Source organism: Anomaloglossus baeobatrachus, chromosome 1 (assembly GCF_048569485.1).
Source record: "Anomaloglossus baeobatrachus isolate aAnoBae1 chromosome 1, aAnoBae1.hap1, whole genome shotgun sequence".
Classification (NCBI taxonomy): Eukaryota; Metazoa; Chordata; class Amphibia; order Anura; family Aromobatidae; genus Anomaloglossus; species Anomaloglossus baeobatrachus.
Window position 1 is genome coordinate 547,206,279 of NC_134353.1, and position 17,002 is coordinate 547,223,280.

The following is a 17,002-nucleotide window of genomic DNA, read 5'->3' on the forward strand; positions in this document are numbered from 1 at the left end:
TCGAGACCGCCTGAAAGCGTGCCCCGAACGGTGCAGAACCCAAAAAGAAGTAGAAGGAGTACAAGAAAGTCCCCAAAGTCAAGAAAAAGAGGGAGAGATGATTCAAACAATCCTTGGGAAATTCCCCAAAACTTGGACCCGAATAAACAATGCATAGTGGTATCAGTGCTGACGTTCCCGCAGTTGGTCGAGCCAGAAACAGAAGAGGTTCCAGATCTACCTAAAGAACCGTCCGCTCCAACACGAGATGACACGCCAGCAGTGGAACAGGAGAATCAACCCCCTTTCAGTGGTGAACCTGTCATACCCTTGGCGACTCTTGGACCACATAGGCACTCATCACGCATACCTATCAGGGTTAGGCCTACCTGTAGTGCTGAGGTAGAAGACACACCAAGTAGTCAGGGGCAGACACCAGAGCTACGCAGGTCCCAACGCAGCACTCGGGGACAGCCCCCTCCAAGGTATAGAGAGTAAAAAGAAAGAGTACTTATTAGAATGTAAATAGTTAGGTGAAATGTCTGTAATGTTGTGTATAAAATGTTTTTCTTTTTTTGATTGAGAAAATGGACAATTGGGCCACTGGACTATGGGTGGCCAACACCTAGCTGTACATAGTTAGCACCAGTGTGCTCAGCACCCCTGAAGAAAAACCCGTCCGGCGTGCATAGAGTGGGGTCATCAATGCTCTGACGCACGCCCAGAGCCTACGTTGGGGGTTTTATCGCGGCGGGTCCCCCATGGAGTAGTGTAATGGACACCCGGCTGGGAGCCACACTAAACTCTTAAAGTTGTTTAAGGTTGTAACATGTATGTCTTGTTTTGTTTTCTACAGTCCGGGAGTACTGAATTTAACTAAGGGGGAGTGTGGCGCCCCAGGACCTGGTCGCCACAACAGCATTGCCCTTCCAAAGGGTTAATGCTGAGCCTGGAGGTAAAGGGGAGGTCCATTGGCCAGCAAGTTTAACATCCACCGCAGTTCTCCCTCCGGCCAGCAGGGGGAGCTCTGAACCTGGAATTCCAGGGAGCCTTCCTCAAGTCTGACCTGAGGGAGGAAGTAGAGTCAGTCTGTAGAGAGGAGTGACAGTGAGCAGACGCAGAGTGTGCTGTCCTGTGGATCTGGGGCCTAGAGCTAGAGTAGCTTGGCCCAGGGAAGCAGGAGTAGCAGAGAGCCAGCGAAGAGACTCGGACATCGGAGTCTGTGGCCACCAGGGCTTAAAATACTCCCTGGTAGCCGAATCCGAAGGGCAGGAGAGCTGCAAGCACCTGGCCCATAAACAGCCCGAAGGTACAGCTGCAGCATCAGGGCCCGGTGTGGACTCCAGCAGAGAAGCACCAGAGAGGGCCTGCGCAGCCTGGTATAGAGGGAAAGGGACGTACCAACAGTCCCGGCTGCAACGAGGGCCATTGCTGGATTCAGAGAAGCAGGGTCCTATCATAACAAAGAAAAGCACAGGAGTAGGCATCATAATCAGCTGGCCAGAAAGATCACCCCAAGTACTTCCAGGCCGACCGGATCCCCATCACCACCTGTAACGGTCTCCCAGGACTGGACTGTTCCCAAAGTAAAAGAGGAAAAGGTAAAGAGACTGTTGTTTGTGCCTGGTTCTTTCATTGCCTGTCGGCCCTGCACCGTGTTAGCCACACAACACCATAGACTTTCACGAGCACTAACAGAGTTCCCGGGGCTCCGCTCCACCTGTGGGGAGCAGTACCACCATTGCTGCCATAACATCCCCCCGGAGGCCTCACACAGCAGCGGCGGCTTAATAGCCGCAGAACACAGGTGGCGTCACAAACACAAACTTTAATTCAACCCCAAGTCATCAGCCATATTTAACTGACACCCACCAGGGCCATGGAGTCGGGCCCCGCCACCACTGATTACCCCCGGACTAGTCCGGCCCGGCACCGGGTGTCCCATAGCCCTGGGGTGGGCGAGTCATTACCCCCTCTGTGCGACCTATGTACCCTCTCTATGCCATATACCTGCAGGGTGTCAATCATGCCCTGATGTTTATTGATGACGTGTTTAGATAACTGAGATGGGCCTCTAGAAGTTTTTTTGTGTGTTATATCATATAAATATTCTTTTATGCGTATGTGAAATTCCCGTTTTGTGCTTCCAATATATTTTAATTTGCAAGTTGTGCATTCTGCCAGGTAAACTATATATGTACTTCTGCAGTTAATGAAAGTTTTTATTACATAGCTGCTATTAGCATTGCTGTTAGCAAAGGATGTGGTTTTTCTAGGAGTTAATGGACATAGTTTACACAGTTTTCTCGCACATTGATAAGAACCCTTTAAAGACAACCAATTGGTGCCTGGGAGATTTGGTTTTTTATTGTTAATGTCACTCGGGGATAATTTGTCACCCAGTGATTTTGCTCTTTTGGCAACTACTCTGCAATTGTTGTTAAGAATTTTTTTTAAAGTTGTATCTGTTTTTAAAATACTCAGATTGCGGAAGAAGATTTTTCGTATATCCGCAAACTGATTACTATATTGTAATGCTAAAGTAATGATTGAGTTGGCAGTGGAATGGTCTTTAGGTGTAATTTGAGTGGCAGTTTTTATTGAGGTGTTTTTGGATTTTACAATTTTTTGTGCTCTACTAAGCATCCAGTTTTTATAACCTCTTTTTTTTAAGTCTTGAATTAATGGTGTTTACTTCAGTTTGTAGAGTTTTTTGAGAGTTACAATTTCTATATGCACGTTGCGTTTCCCCTACTGGTATGGCCTTAATGGTGTGTAACGGATGATGGCTTGCTGCATGCAAGATCGTATTTCCCGATACTTTTTTTCTGTGAGTACGTGTTTCAATTTGCCCAGTACTAAGGCCCGTCATTCGCAAATCCAGAAAATTCACAGTGCACTGTTGAAAATCCACCTTAAATTTTAGATTGAAAGGATTGTTATTTATGCAAAAAGATGAGGATGTCCAGCTCTTCAGGCAAAAAAATCACGTCTTTATTTTATCATGCAGACACAAAGAATGACATGACCAGCACAACGCGTTTCAGGTGAAAGCACTCACCCTTAATCATGAATTTCATGATTAAGGGTGAGTGCTTTCACCTGAAACGCGTTGTGCTGGTCATGTCATTCTTTGTGTCTGCATGATAAAATAAAGACGTGATTTTTTTGCCTGAAGAGCTGGACATCCTCATCTTTTTGCATTATTTTGGGCTGTGGCAGTGCCTGTCCGTGCTCCAGGACGAAATCAAGACTGAGCTTTTTCCACGGTGAGCTGATTCATACTATTGAATTGTTATTTATGTAAGCAGTGAGGTCTGACACGAGAGATCCACCGCCCGCCCACACCAGGAGGACGTCATCGATGAATCTCCCGTACCAGACCACATGCTCTACAAATGGATTGTTGTCACTATAGATGTATATCTCTTCCCACCAACTCATAACTAGATTTGCGTTTGACGGGGAGTACTTAGCACCCATAGATACTCCAGTTTTCTGAATAAAAAATTGGGAGTCAAACAAAAAATAGTTATTTGCCATAAGAAACCTAATGGCTTCTAGTATGAAAGAAATTTTTTCATTGTCAAAGTTTGAATATTTCATTAAGTGGTGTTGGACTGCCATTATCGCTACTTGCTGAGGTATTGAAGTGTAAAGGGAGATGACATCTGCTGATATCCAGCTATAAGTGTTTTGCCACTTAATGTTATTGACTTCATTTAAAACGTTAATAGTGTCCCTAAGATATCCTGGAACAGGGCGGGCCAAAGGCTGCAACACAGAATTGATCCACTGCCCCAGCCTCTCGCCCGCCGAGCCAATGCCCGACACTATGGGCCGCATGGGGGGTGTATTTTCCCCTTTATGCGTTTTAGGTAGCCCATAGAGAATGGGCATTCTAGGATTATTGATTTTAAGACGCTCAGCATGCTTTTTATTATAGCAATCAAGGGAGGCCCCTTCATCAATCAGTTTATGAATTGTTTTTATTAATAATGGAGGTGGGATCGGTAGTGACAGGGACATAAGTATTTGTATCTAGTAATAAAAGACGTATCCAATCAATGTAATCGACTCTGTCCATTATCACCATCGATCCCCCTTTGTCAGATTTTTTGATTATGATGTTAGGATTTTTTTCTAATTGGCAGAGTGCCTCCCTTTGTTGGACATTTAAATTGCTAAGACCACTGTTTTTGCCAGAATCATAGAGCAGTCTCAGGTCCCTCTCCATATTTTTTTGAAAATCTATTATAGCTTCACATCTTTCATCTAATGGATAAAAATCCGGATTGGGGATGCTAGTTACAATATCTCCACTAATAAGAGGCTCTAGTTTGTATTGATTACCCAGTTCTTCCAGTTTTAATAATGCAAGTTGTTCTTTAAAGTTAAAATTTGCATACCCATTTTCATGCTCAACACTATTGATGTTTAATTGTACATTATTATCCTCATAAAAGTGTTTTTTCAATACAACATTACGAACAAATTTGTTAATATCACATAGTGTACCAAACAAGTCAAAATTGTTAGTTGGTGCAAAATTTAAACCTAAGGCAAGAAGTGCTCTTTGTGTTTCCGATATATTATATGAGGACAAATTAATAACATCAAAATTCACATTAGGGTCTAAGTCCTTTTGGGACGCAGGGTATAGCCTTTTAGATTTGTGCTTCCTGCCTCCTTTTCTACATTTCTTTTGGGATTTTTCTGTTTTTGTAGTAGTTTTTTGAAGGTTGAAATGTTGATTCAGCGGATGATTCATCTGTAGTGTATCCCATAGAAGTATCCAAATCAGAGGAGCCAAATGAAACTTTAGATTTCATTCTGGGAGTCTTTAGTATGGAGCGCGGGCTTTTCCATTTGTTGATATTTTCCCATCTGCCCCATTCGTACACTTGGTTAGATGAGTAGTCGTGCAAATCTCTGTTTAACTTGCGTTTTTTCATATCCATGATGCTAGATTCGATTTTATCGACCGATGTTTGTATGCGATTAATCGTTTCCAAAAAATCTTCTTCAGAAGTGATTGTTTTCAATGTAGATTTTGCTTCATCCAGATTTGTCTGGGTTTCCTTGAGTGTAATTTCCTCATGCTCAATAATTAGGCCTATAAGTTTCAGAGAGCACGAGGATAATATATCATTCCATTTAGAAACAAAGTCCTCAGAGTAAATTGTATTAGGAATTTTTTTCAGGCGTAAGCCCCTTGGAATGATGGATTTTTCCATATAATTTTTTAAAGTGGTTACATTCCACCAAATTCTGTTCTCTTTCTCTGCTAGTTTTTGCAGTGTTTTAACAGATTCATCACTTGTTGAGAGAATCGCAGGTCTATTCACATCTGTAGCTCCAAATAGCAGTTTTGTTTTGTTTAAGCGTTGGCTGCAACCATTCATATTGTTGGTTAGATGTGCACAGAGGGTTAAGCACATGGGGGGAATATGAAAATATAATTCTAAGTAAACTTTCATGTTTGATTGGAAAGATTGCATGTTGTGTTACGATCGAGCATTGATGACGAAGGTAAATGTATGCATTTATGCACACACATATGTGCATGTATGCATACAATAATAATATATAAAAAATTATAAAAAATATAATAACAAAATAAATAATATTAAAAAAAAATAATATATTAAAAAACATTTTTTTTGTGTGCATCCTCATATATGTGCAGATTCATTTATACATGTAAAGTAATGTATTTGCGCATATCTTATGCCCACTCACTTGTAAATGTTCTACCTGCACATTTGTATTGATGCACTATAATTAATGTATTAGAATCTATACACATTCTTAATCTAGTCCAGAAAACCATTGATATTTGTATTGTATTTTATCTTATATGTATGTAATAATTTTCATGGTAACTTTATTCTCAAGTATGTAAGGTGCTCAAGTGATTTAAACATCTGTTCCACTAATCAGCATTTGCATATAAACTCTTCCCAGCATCCTGATTAAGGGTGAGTTTTCACCTGAAACGCGTAGTGCTGGTCATGTCATTCTCTGTGTCTGCATGATGAAATAAAGATGTGATTCTTTGCCTGAAGAGCTGGACATCCTTTCTTCTTACATTTACCGGGCCGTGGCAGTGCCTGTCCGTGCTCCAGGACGGAATCGGGATTGAGCCTTTTGCACGGTGAGCTGATTCACACAAATTGAGTATTTTGAGCATTTTGAACCTTTAGATGCTTTTTAGAACTTTTTAAATTGTGTATGTGAAAATGAAAATTACGTTTTTCCCCCTAAAATCTTGTTTTAGACCAAACATTTGTAATTTTTACAATAGATAATAAGAGAAAATAAACCCCAAAATTTGTTACAATATTTCTGACAAAAGTGACGATACCCGATTTGTGGTCAAACACTGCTATTCGGGTACATTGCGATGCTCGGGAAGGAAAGAACGCTATTTAATTTTTGGAGCATAATCCTAAAATGACAAAAAGCAGAAAACTCCTACAAGTAATCCCATTTAGTATCTAGACTATTCAAGGAATTTATCTAGTTATGTACTGAGCATATGTAATCAAAATCATGTCAAATAAGTACCAGTACCTTACGTTATTTAAATGCACTAAATGCACTACTACTACTGATTTACTTCCTGCAGTGTATTAGCTAAATGTTTTATTCTAAATTTATATAATATTGCGATCTGGAAAGGCAAGTATCTCACTGGAAGCCAGGTATGAAAATCTACCTTAGACTACCAGGGGAGGACCCTTTCTTTGTCATAGATGATCATGAACTTTGACATTAACTTCATTTTTACAAGGGACTTTGCCCTTAACATTTTCTCTACCCTAAACCAACCGTACCTTTATATTAAATCTTATTATGTCCTATACAGCATAAGTAGTGGTGATAACAAATTCTTCTCAGCTCTACCATCATTAATTATTTTACTGCTCTAGACCTCTATAATTGGTGTACTTTACCTTCTCATATCTCTAGACCAGGGGTGGGGGAACCTCCGGCCCACGGGGCCGCATACGGCCCGTGATGACATTATCTGCGCCCCCTGGGCACATTCCAGGCAACCCCAATGCTCGAACGGCACTCGCGCTTTTGCCGGCCGCTGGCCCTTTAAAATCCCAGTGCGTTCTGGGTAGATGCTAGATTGTACGGGCTTTTTCCAGATTCTGATTGCAGCCCGTACTAGAATGTATGGGCTGTTTTTGGGACCTGACTACAGCCCGTACATTCTAGACTGAACCCGGGACTGTGCTCACGTGCTCAGGGTTTACCTTGAGGCCGGGGTAAGCAGCGTGCTGTCCTCCAGTCACAGAAGAAGAGGTGCAGCAGATGCTTCCCTGATGTACATGCCTCCTATACCTGTGCTGTGTGACTCCTCCTCCCCTAGTACTGTGAGTATGCAACCCATGACTTCCCCCCCATCCAGTGCTGTGTACCCCCTAGTACTGTGTGTAGCGCCAAGTGCTGTGTAACCCCTCAGTACTGTGTACGCCCTAGTACTGTGTGTAACCCTCTCAGTGCTGTGTAATCTGTGCAGCCTCCTAGTGCTGTCAGTGCTGCCACAGTGCTCTCCCTGCTGCACCCTAGTGCTGTCACCTAATGTTCTCCATGCTGCCTCCTAGTGCTATCAGTTCTGTTAGTACTGCAACCTAGTGCTCTTTGTGCTGCCACCTACTGCTCTTTGTGCTGCCCCCTAGAGCTCTTTGTGCTGCCCCCTAGTGATCTCTGTGCTGCCACCTAGTGATCTCTGTGCTGCCACCTAGTAATCTCTGTGCTGCCACCTAGTGCTCTCTGTGCTGTCACCTAGTGCTCTCTGTGCTGCCACCTAGAGCTCTCTGTACTGCCACCTAGAGCTCTCTGTGCTGCCATCTAGAGCTTTCTGTGCTGCCACCTAGAGCTCTCTGTACTGCCACCTAGAGCTCTTTGTACTGCCACCTAGAGCTCTTTGTGCTGCAACCTAGTGCGCTCCGTGCTGCCACCTAGTGCGCTCCGTGCTGCCACCTAGTGCACTTCGAGCTGCCACCTAGTGCGCTCTGAGCTGCCACCTAGTTCTCTCTGTGCTGCCACCTAGCGCTCTCTCTGCTGCCACCTAGTGCTCTCTCTGCTGCCACCTAGCGCTCTCTGTGCTGCCACCTAGCGCTCTCTGTCCTGACAACTGGTGCTCTCTGTGCTGCCGCCTAGTGCTGTCCGTTGTGCCGCCTAGTGCTGTCTGTTGTGCCGCCTAGTGCTGTCCGTTGTGGCATCTAGTGCGGTCCGTTGTGCTGCCTAGTGCGGTCCGTGGTGCCGCCTAGTGCTGTCTGTGCCTGCCACCAGTGCTGTCCATGCTCAGCATCTCCTGTGATGTATACACCCCTCCTGTGATATATACGCCCCAGTCCCTCCTGTGATTTATTCGCTCCTCCTGTGATGTATACGCCCCAGTTTCTCCTGTAATGTATATGCCCCAGTCTCTTTTGGGACGTACAGTGCCTACAAGTAGTATTCAACCCCCTGCAGATTTAGCAGGTTTGACAAGATGCAAATAAGTTAGAGCCTGCAAACTTCAAACAAGAGCAGGATTTATTAACAGATGCATAAATCTTCCAAACCAACAAGTTATGTTGCTCAGTTAAATTTTAATACATTTTCAATATAAAAGTGTGGGTCAATTATTATTCAACCCCTAGGTTTAATATTTTGTGGAATAACCCTTGTTTGCAATTACAGCTAATAATCGTCTTTTATAAGACCTGATCAGGCCGGCACAGGTCTCTGGAGTTATCTTGGTCTACTCCTCCATGCAGATCTTCTCCAAGTTATCTAGGTTCTTTGGGTGTCTCATGTGGACTTTAATCTTGAGCTCCTTCCACAAGTTTTCAATTGGGTTAAGGTCAGGAGACTGACTAGGCCACTGCAACACCTTGATTTTTTCCCTCTTGAACCAGGCCTTGGTTTTCTTGGTTGTGTGCTTTGGGTCGTTGTCTTGTTGGAAGATGAAATGACGACCCATCTTAAGATCCTTGATGGAGGAGCGGAGGTTCTTGGCCAAAATCCCCAGGTAGGCCATGCTATCCATCTTCCCATGGATGCGGACCAGATGGCCAGGCCCCTTGGCTGAGAAATAGCCCCACAGCATGATGCTGCCACCACCATGCTTGACTGTAGGGATGGTATGCTTGGGGTCGTATGCAGTGCCATCCAGTCTCCAAACATCACGTGTGTGGTTGGCACTAAAGATCTCGATCTTGGTCTCATCAGACCAGAGAACCTTGAACCAGTCTGTCTCAGAGTCCTCCAAGTGATCATGAGCAAACTGTGGATGAGCCTTGACATGACGCTTTGAAAGTAAAGGTACCTTACGGGCTCGTCTGGAACGGAGACCATTGCGGTGGAGTACGTTACTTATGGTATTGACTGAAACCAATGTCCCCACTGCCATGAGATCTTCTCGGAGCTCCTTCCTTGTTGTCCTTGGGTTAGCCTTGACTCTTCGGACAAGCCTGGCCTCGGCACGGGTGGAAACTTTCAAAGGCTGTCCAGACCGTGGAAGGCTAACAGTAGTTCCATAAGCCTTCCACTTCCGGATGATGCTCCCAACAGTGGAGACAGGTAGGCCCAACTCCTTGGAAAGGGTTTTGTACCCCTTGCCAGCCTTGTGACCCTCCACGATTTTGTCTTTGATGGCCTTGGAATGCTCCTTTGTCTTTCCCATGTTGACCAAGTATGAGTGCTGTTCACAAGTTTGGGGAGGGTCTTAATTAGTCAGAAAAGGCTGGAAAAAGAGATAATTAATCCAAACATGTGAAGCTCATTGTTCTTTGTGCCTGAAATACTTCTTAATACTTTAGGGGAACCAAACAGAATTCTTGTGGTTTGAGGGGTTGAATAATAAATGCCATCTGAATAAACTTTTCACAATTTAAAAAAAAAATAAATAACATTCTTTTTTGCTGTAGTGCATTTCTAATTTCCAGGCTGATCTACATTCCAAATGTCACAATGCCAAGTTAATTCCGAATGTGTATACCTGCTAAATCTGCAGGGGGTTGAATACTACTTGTAGGCACTGTATATGTCTCAGTGTCTCCTGGGATGTATATGCCTCAGTGTCTCCTGTGATGTATGTGCCCCAGCTTCTCCTGTGATGTGTATGCCCCCAGCCTCTCCAGACCAAGACAAACCTGGAAAAGCATTTGTGAGAAACAAAATGATCATTATCACCGAACATCACAGCCGCTCCAGCCACCACATTAGGGGTGAGTTAATTAATTGTTTGACCAAATATAGCCTGATCGTTTTCAAGTTGAGAATGTGGTGCGGCCCCCGAAGGTTGGTAGAAAATTCCAAATGGCCCCCGGCAGTAAAAAGGTTCCCCACCCCTGCTCTAGACCATTAGTTGCAAGACTTTGCTCTAGTCTGATCTAAACTAACTGGGTTGCTCATTATAACTATTATAACTCCTTTCTTAGTCCTAGATAACTGTAAATTTTTTCAATAACCATTCTTTGAATGAGCCCCTTCTTTCCTTTCTCTAGGAACATATCTATGGAGGCAGGCAAGGCATTTGACCCAAGGGCAGTGGTGGTCTGATGTGGTGGTCTGAGATGTCTTGCTAGCATTTTGCCTCCCCTTGTAGCTTGACTGCTGTCTCAGTGGAGGTGAGGTGCGACGGCTCAGTGGTCAACTGTACTTACATCTTTCAGTCTTTAGACCCCTTCACACGTTTGTTTTAAAAAAACGCACGGGTGGCACGTTCTGTTTTGACCGTCCATGGGAACGTATATGTCATCCGTATGCCATCCATGTGTTATCCATTTGCCATCAGTGTGTACGAGTGTGACGTTCGTGTGACATCCATTTGATATGTACCAGAATAAAATGAATGACAATGAAATGAATGCTGTTTAATGTGTTAAAAATGTGAAAAGATAAATATACTGAACAAAAACATAAACGCAACACTTTTGGTTTTGCTCCAATTTTTTATGAGCTGAATTCAAAGATCTAAGATTTTTTTGCCCACAAAAAAAGGCCATTTTCTCTAAAAAAAATATTCACATAGTTGTCTAACTCTGATTTAGTAAGCAGAGATAAGAGAACTCGAGGTTTGGTGTTTGCTTTTCGGCTGAACACTGACTTTTTTTAAAAAAAAAACAGAGTTTGAGTTTGGAGTTTGGGTGCTTTGCCTATGAGCTTCACTCATGTGAACATCGCTGTGCTCAGGTATGCTTGGTGCTCTGCCCAGTTAAAGCCCCTTCAGTGTTTGATTAACTCTCTCTTGGGGTAACAGCAGCATTATCAGATTTATTGTGCAACCCTCCAAAAATGGAAAAACACTGCCCAGCTGCCCTGGAAGTGATCTACTCATGAATGGCTACATGTGGGCGGAGACTAGAACTACCAATCAGTGACTTTCATTGTGGTTCGGTGTTTGGGTACTGTGTGTATGAACTTCACTTGCATGAGCATCGCTGTGCTCAGATATGCTCAGTGCTCTTCTCAGTTCAAGCCACTTCAGTGTTTGATTGGCTCGCACTGGGGGGTAACAACAGCATTATCAGATTTAGTGTGCAACCCCCCCTAAAATGGAAGAACACTGCCCAACTGCCCCGGAAGTCATCTACTTATGGCTGGTTGCATGTGGGCAGAGACTAGAACTGCCAATCAGTAACTTCCATTGTGGTTTGGGCCAAGTCCGAACCCATGGAGATACGATTTCGCTGCACGCATCGAACTGAACTTCCATGGATTCACTCATCTCTATTAGTGAGCACTTCTCCTTTGCCGAAATAATTAATGATGGGTGAATAATCAAATTTTTAGGTTCAGATTAGTCGAACCAAATAATTTCTATTATTTGTGCATTCATACTAAATAGTGAATCCAATGAAAGTCAATGGGAAACTTGAAATATTTTCTGGAAGACCATGGAAGTAGGTCTGGGAGGGCTGTAAAAATGCTGAAATGGATGGAAAAGTCTTGAAAACAAATAGAAACAGCATGAGGAAGATGCATTTCTGACTCACATTTGGTTTCTGGGAATAATGTTATCAGAGTATTACATTACTTAAAGCAGGAATATTACACTTGCTGAGATTGCCAGAGCTGTCACACTGCTTCCGGGTCCAATCATTAGATCTCACTCATATTCACTGCTTTCTGTGCCCACTCTATGTGCTCGCATTTGTGATTGTCTGCAGTCAGACTGCTGATGTGCTAGTGTCTTTAATTGGGGGCAGGAAGGGAGTGTAAAAATAAATAAATAATTTGAAAAAAGGGCATACACTGTGCATGTTATCTTGGCTGTGTATCAAAATACCAGTGACCTCATGTGTCTTTTTTTTTTTTTTAAAAAAAAAAATTATTTAAACAAATAATTAAAAGTAACAGCGTACAGTTCCCCCCCTATTTTGATACCTAGTCAAGATAAAGCGGACACGTGGTGGTTGGTATCCTCAAGCAGGGAAGGACTGTGGTTATTGGGTCCTCCCCAGCCTATAAATCCTGTAGATGCAACAATTTCAGTGCTTTGCCCAGCTCATCCTGATTGTTCTGGTGAAAATGCAATAGAAGTAAAATAAGGGGTTACTGAGAGATGTGATTTGTAAAAATATCACAGCTGTCATCAAGCCCTGTGTTGGTAATGGAGATGGGTCTATAAGATTCCCCCCATTACTAATCCTGTAAGTAAAAAGAAATAGGCACAAACACAAAAAATGCTTTATTTTAAATAAAAAAATCAAAACACCCTCTTTCACCAAATTATCAGTCCCAACAACACACCCACAGGTCAGACATAATCCACCCTGGTCTCATGCCGATCCCGGCTCTGCTACATCCAGAAGCTGCAATGATAGAAAACGTGAGCACTTACTGCAGCTCCTGGGACACACTGTCAGTGGTAGACCTTGCTGTGAGAAGCGATGACATCAGTCAGGCCATTGGTGGTTCCCAGGGTACAAAGTGTGACCACCGGTGAACCCACTGCTTTTTTGCTGGACTGCCGGATTGTGGGACACAGAGATACAGCAGTCCAGCAATCCAGCATCAGGTCACCGGAGGTCACACTGGTATCCTCTGCTGCCCTCAGTGAAAGTGGATCCTACTGCTTAATTACTGTGTGGCCATGTCCCACAATCTGAAAGTCTGGAAATCTGCAGCCGATTCCACTCATTAGGCGAATACCAAAATACTCTAAGGGATATCGTGATTACTTTAATATTCGTGGAAGTAACGAACAGTGCAAAATATATTTGCTCATCATTAGAGATAATCCATTTACCTTATAGGTGTGGCATATCAAGATGTAGATTAGCCAGCATGATTGCTGTGCAGGTGAGGCTGGCTACAATAAAAGACCATTCTAAACTGTGGAGTTGTATCCCACAAAACTATGCCACAGATGTTGAAAGTTTTCAGGGAGCATAAAATTGGCATGCTCACTGCAGGAACGTCCACCAGAGCTGTTGCCTGTGAATTGAATGTTAATTTCTCAGCCATAAGCCATCTTCAAAGGCATTTCAGAGAATTTGGCAGTACGTCTATATGGTCTCACAACTTAAGATCATGTGTAACCATACCAGCAGAGGACCTCCACATCCAGCATCTGCACCTGCAGGATCATCTCAGACCAGCCCCCCAGACAGCAGCAGCAACAATCGGTTTGCAGAATCAAAGAAATTCTACAGAAGCTATCAGAAACTTTCTCACTAAAGCTCATCTGCATGCTCATCATCCTCATCGATGTCTCCACCTCACTGCAGCTTGTTGTCATAGCCGAAGTGAGTGGGCTAATGCTCTCATTCAGTGACGTCTGACACTGAAAGGTATGTTCTTCATTAGAGTTGAGCGCGGTTCGTGGTTCGAGGTTCTCCAGTTCTAGGCTCGAGTGATTTTGGGGGCTGTTCGAGATCGAACTAGAACTCGAGCTTTTTGCAAAAGCTCGATAGTTCTAGATACGTTCGAGAACGGTTCTAGCAGCAAAAAGCAGGGCTTTTTACAGCTACAGTGTGCAGGAGCCATCGCTGGCAGCCTGCCAGAAGCTGGTAACCAAGATAAACATCGGGTATCCAAGCAAAGCGCTTTGGTTAGTAACCCGATGTTTATCTTAGTTACGTGCAGGAAGCCCACACTTCCCCGCTCAGCTCGCTCCACCCCCTCCTGCCCGCGGCATGTACACACACCCACACACACACACACACACACACACACACACATGGTCCCGCTCGGCTTACCTGCGGTGATGAAGTCCCACCATCCCGGCCTCAGCGCTGTCACTGTCCTCCATGGCCGCCGCTTGTCACATCACCTCTCGCTTCCTACCCGAGAGTGACTAGCGGTGACGTCACGGGCCTCTCGCGATATTTGGCTGTGAAGGCGGCGGTCATTGAACTCAGTGACAGGGGCTGTCAGTGTGCTGGAGATCAGCGCAGGTAATGTACCTCGCTGACAGCAGCACTTGTCATCCCCTGCAGTGACCTGGGCTGACCCATTGATGTTAGCTCAGGTCACTGCACTGCTCTCCCAGCCAATGGGGAACATCCTGCTCTTCATTGACTGGGACAGTGTGGATCGTCATGGCAACCCCTTGGATTACAGCAGACCTGGATTTGTTTTTCATTCTAATAAATTGGTTAAAGAGGGAATGTTTTGGGGAGTGTTTTTTCAAATAAAAATGTGTTTGTCGTCTATTTTTTTTTATTACTGACTGGGTTGGTGATGTCGGGTATCTGATAGACGCCTGATCTCACCAACCCCAGGGCTTGATGCCAGGTGACATTACACATCTGGTATTAACCCCATATATTACCCCATTTGCCACCGCACCAGGGCGCGGGATGAGCTGGGGCGAAGCACCAGGATTGGCGCATCTAATGGATGCGCCACTTCTGGGGCGGCTGCGGCCTGCTATTTTTAGGCTGGGGAGAGTCCAATAACCATGGACCTCCCTAGTCTGAGAATATCAGGCCCCAGCTGTCTGCTTTACCTTGGCTGGTGATCCAATTTTGGGGGACCCCTACGTGTTTTTTTTTTTTTTAAATTATTTATTTAATTTAAAATAACAGCGTGGGGTGCCCTCAGTTTTGGATTACCAGCCAAGGTGAGGTTGCCAACTGTGGTCTGCAGGCTGCAGCCGTCTGCTTTACCCTAGCTGGCTACAAAACTAGGGGGAACCCTACGTCATTTTTTTTTCATTTTTTTTGGCTAAATACAAAGATAAGCACCCCTTAGTGCCACATGAAAGGCACCAAAGGGTGCTCCACTTTTTCTCCATTTTTTTCTCCACTTTTTCTCCACTTTTTCTCCACTTTTTCTCCACTTTTTCTCCATTTTTTTCTCCACTTTTTATCCACTTTTTATCCACTTTTTATCCACTTTTTTTCTCCACTTTTTCTCCACTTTTTATCCATTTTTTTCTCCACTTTTTCTCCACTTTTTCTCCACTTTTTCCTCCATTTTTTTCTCCACTTTTTATCCACTTTTTATCCACTTTTTATCCACTTTTTTTCTCCACTTTTTCTCCACTTTTTCTCCACTTTTTCTCCATTTTTTCTCCACTTTTTCTCCACCTTTTTCTCCACTATTTCTCCATTTTTTCTCCACTTTTTCTCTACTTTTCTCCACTTTTTCTCCACTTTTTCTCCACCTTTTTCTCCACCTTTTTCTCCACTTTTTCTCCACTATTTCTCCACTTTTTCTCCACTTTTTCTCCATTTTTTTCTCCATTTTTTTCTCCATTTTTTCTCCACTTTTTCTCCACTTTTTCTCTCCACTTTTTCTCCACTTTTTATCCATTTTTTTTCTCCACTTTTTCTCCATTTTTTCTCCACTTTTTCTCCACTTTTTCTCCATTTTTTTCTCCACTTTTTCTCCACTTTTTCTCCACTTTTTATCCATTTTTTTCTCCACTTTTTCTCCACTTTTTCTCCACTTTTTATCCATTTTTTTCTCCACTTTTTATCCATTTTTTTCTCCACTTTTTCTCCACTTTTTCTCCACTTTTTTCTCCACTTTTTCTCTCCACTTTTTCTCTCCACTTTTTCTCCACTTTTTCTCCATTTTTTCCTCCATTTTTTCACCACTTTTTCTCCACTTTTTCTCCACTTTTTCTCCACTTTTTCTCCACCTTTTTCTCCACCTTTTTCTCCACTTTTTCTCCATTTTTTCTCCACTTTTTCTCCACTTCTTCTCCACTTTTTCTCCATTTTTTCTCCACTATTTCTCCACTTTTTATCCATTTTTTCTCAATTTTTTTCTCCATTTTTTTCTCCATTTTTTCTCCACTTTTTCTCCACTTTTTCTCCACTTTTTCTCTCCACTTTTTCTCCACTTTTTATCCATTTTTTTCTCCACTTTTTCTCTATTTTTTCTCCACTTTTTCTCCACTTTTTCTCCACTTTTTATCCATTTTTTTCTCCACTTTTTATCCATTTTTTTCTCCACTTTTTCTCCACTTTTTCTCCACTTTTTATCCATTTTTTTCTCCACTTTTTCTCCACTTTTTCTCCACTTTTTCTCCACTTTTTTTCTCCACTTTTTCTCCACTTTTTCTCCACTTTTTTTCTCCACTTTTTCTACATTTTTTCCTCCACTTTCTCTCCACTTTTTATCCACTTTTTATCCACTTTTTATCCATTTTTTTCACCACTTTTTCTCCACTTTTTCTCCACTTTTTCTCCACTTTTTCTCCACTTTTTCTCCCCTTTTTCTCCACTTTTTATCCATTTTTTTCTCCACTTTTTCTCCACTTTTTCTCTCCACTTTTTCTCCACTTTTTCTCCATTTTTTCCTCCATTTTTTCACCACTTTTTCTCCACTTTTTCTCCACTTTTTCTCCACTTTTTTTCTCCACTTTTTCTCCACTTTTTCTACATTTTTTCCTCCACTTTTTCACCACTTTTTCTCCACTTTTTATCCACTTTTTATCCACTTTTTCTCCATTTTTTTCACCACTTTTTCTCCACTTTTTCTCCACTTTTTCTCCACTTTTTTCTCCACTTTTTCTCCACTTTTTTTCTCCACTTTTTTTCTCCACTTTTTCTCCACT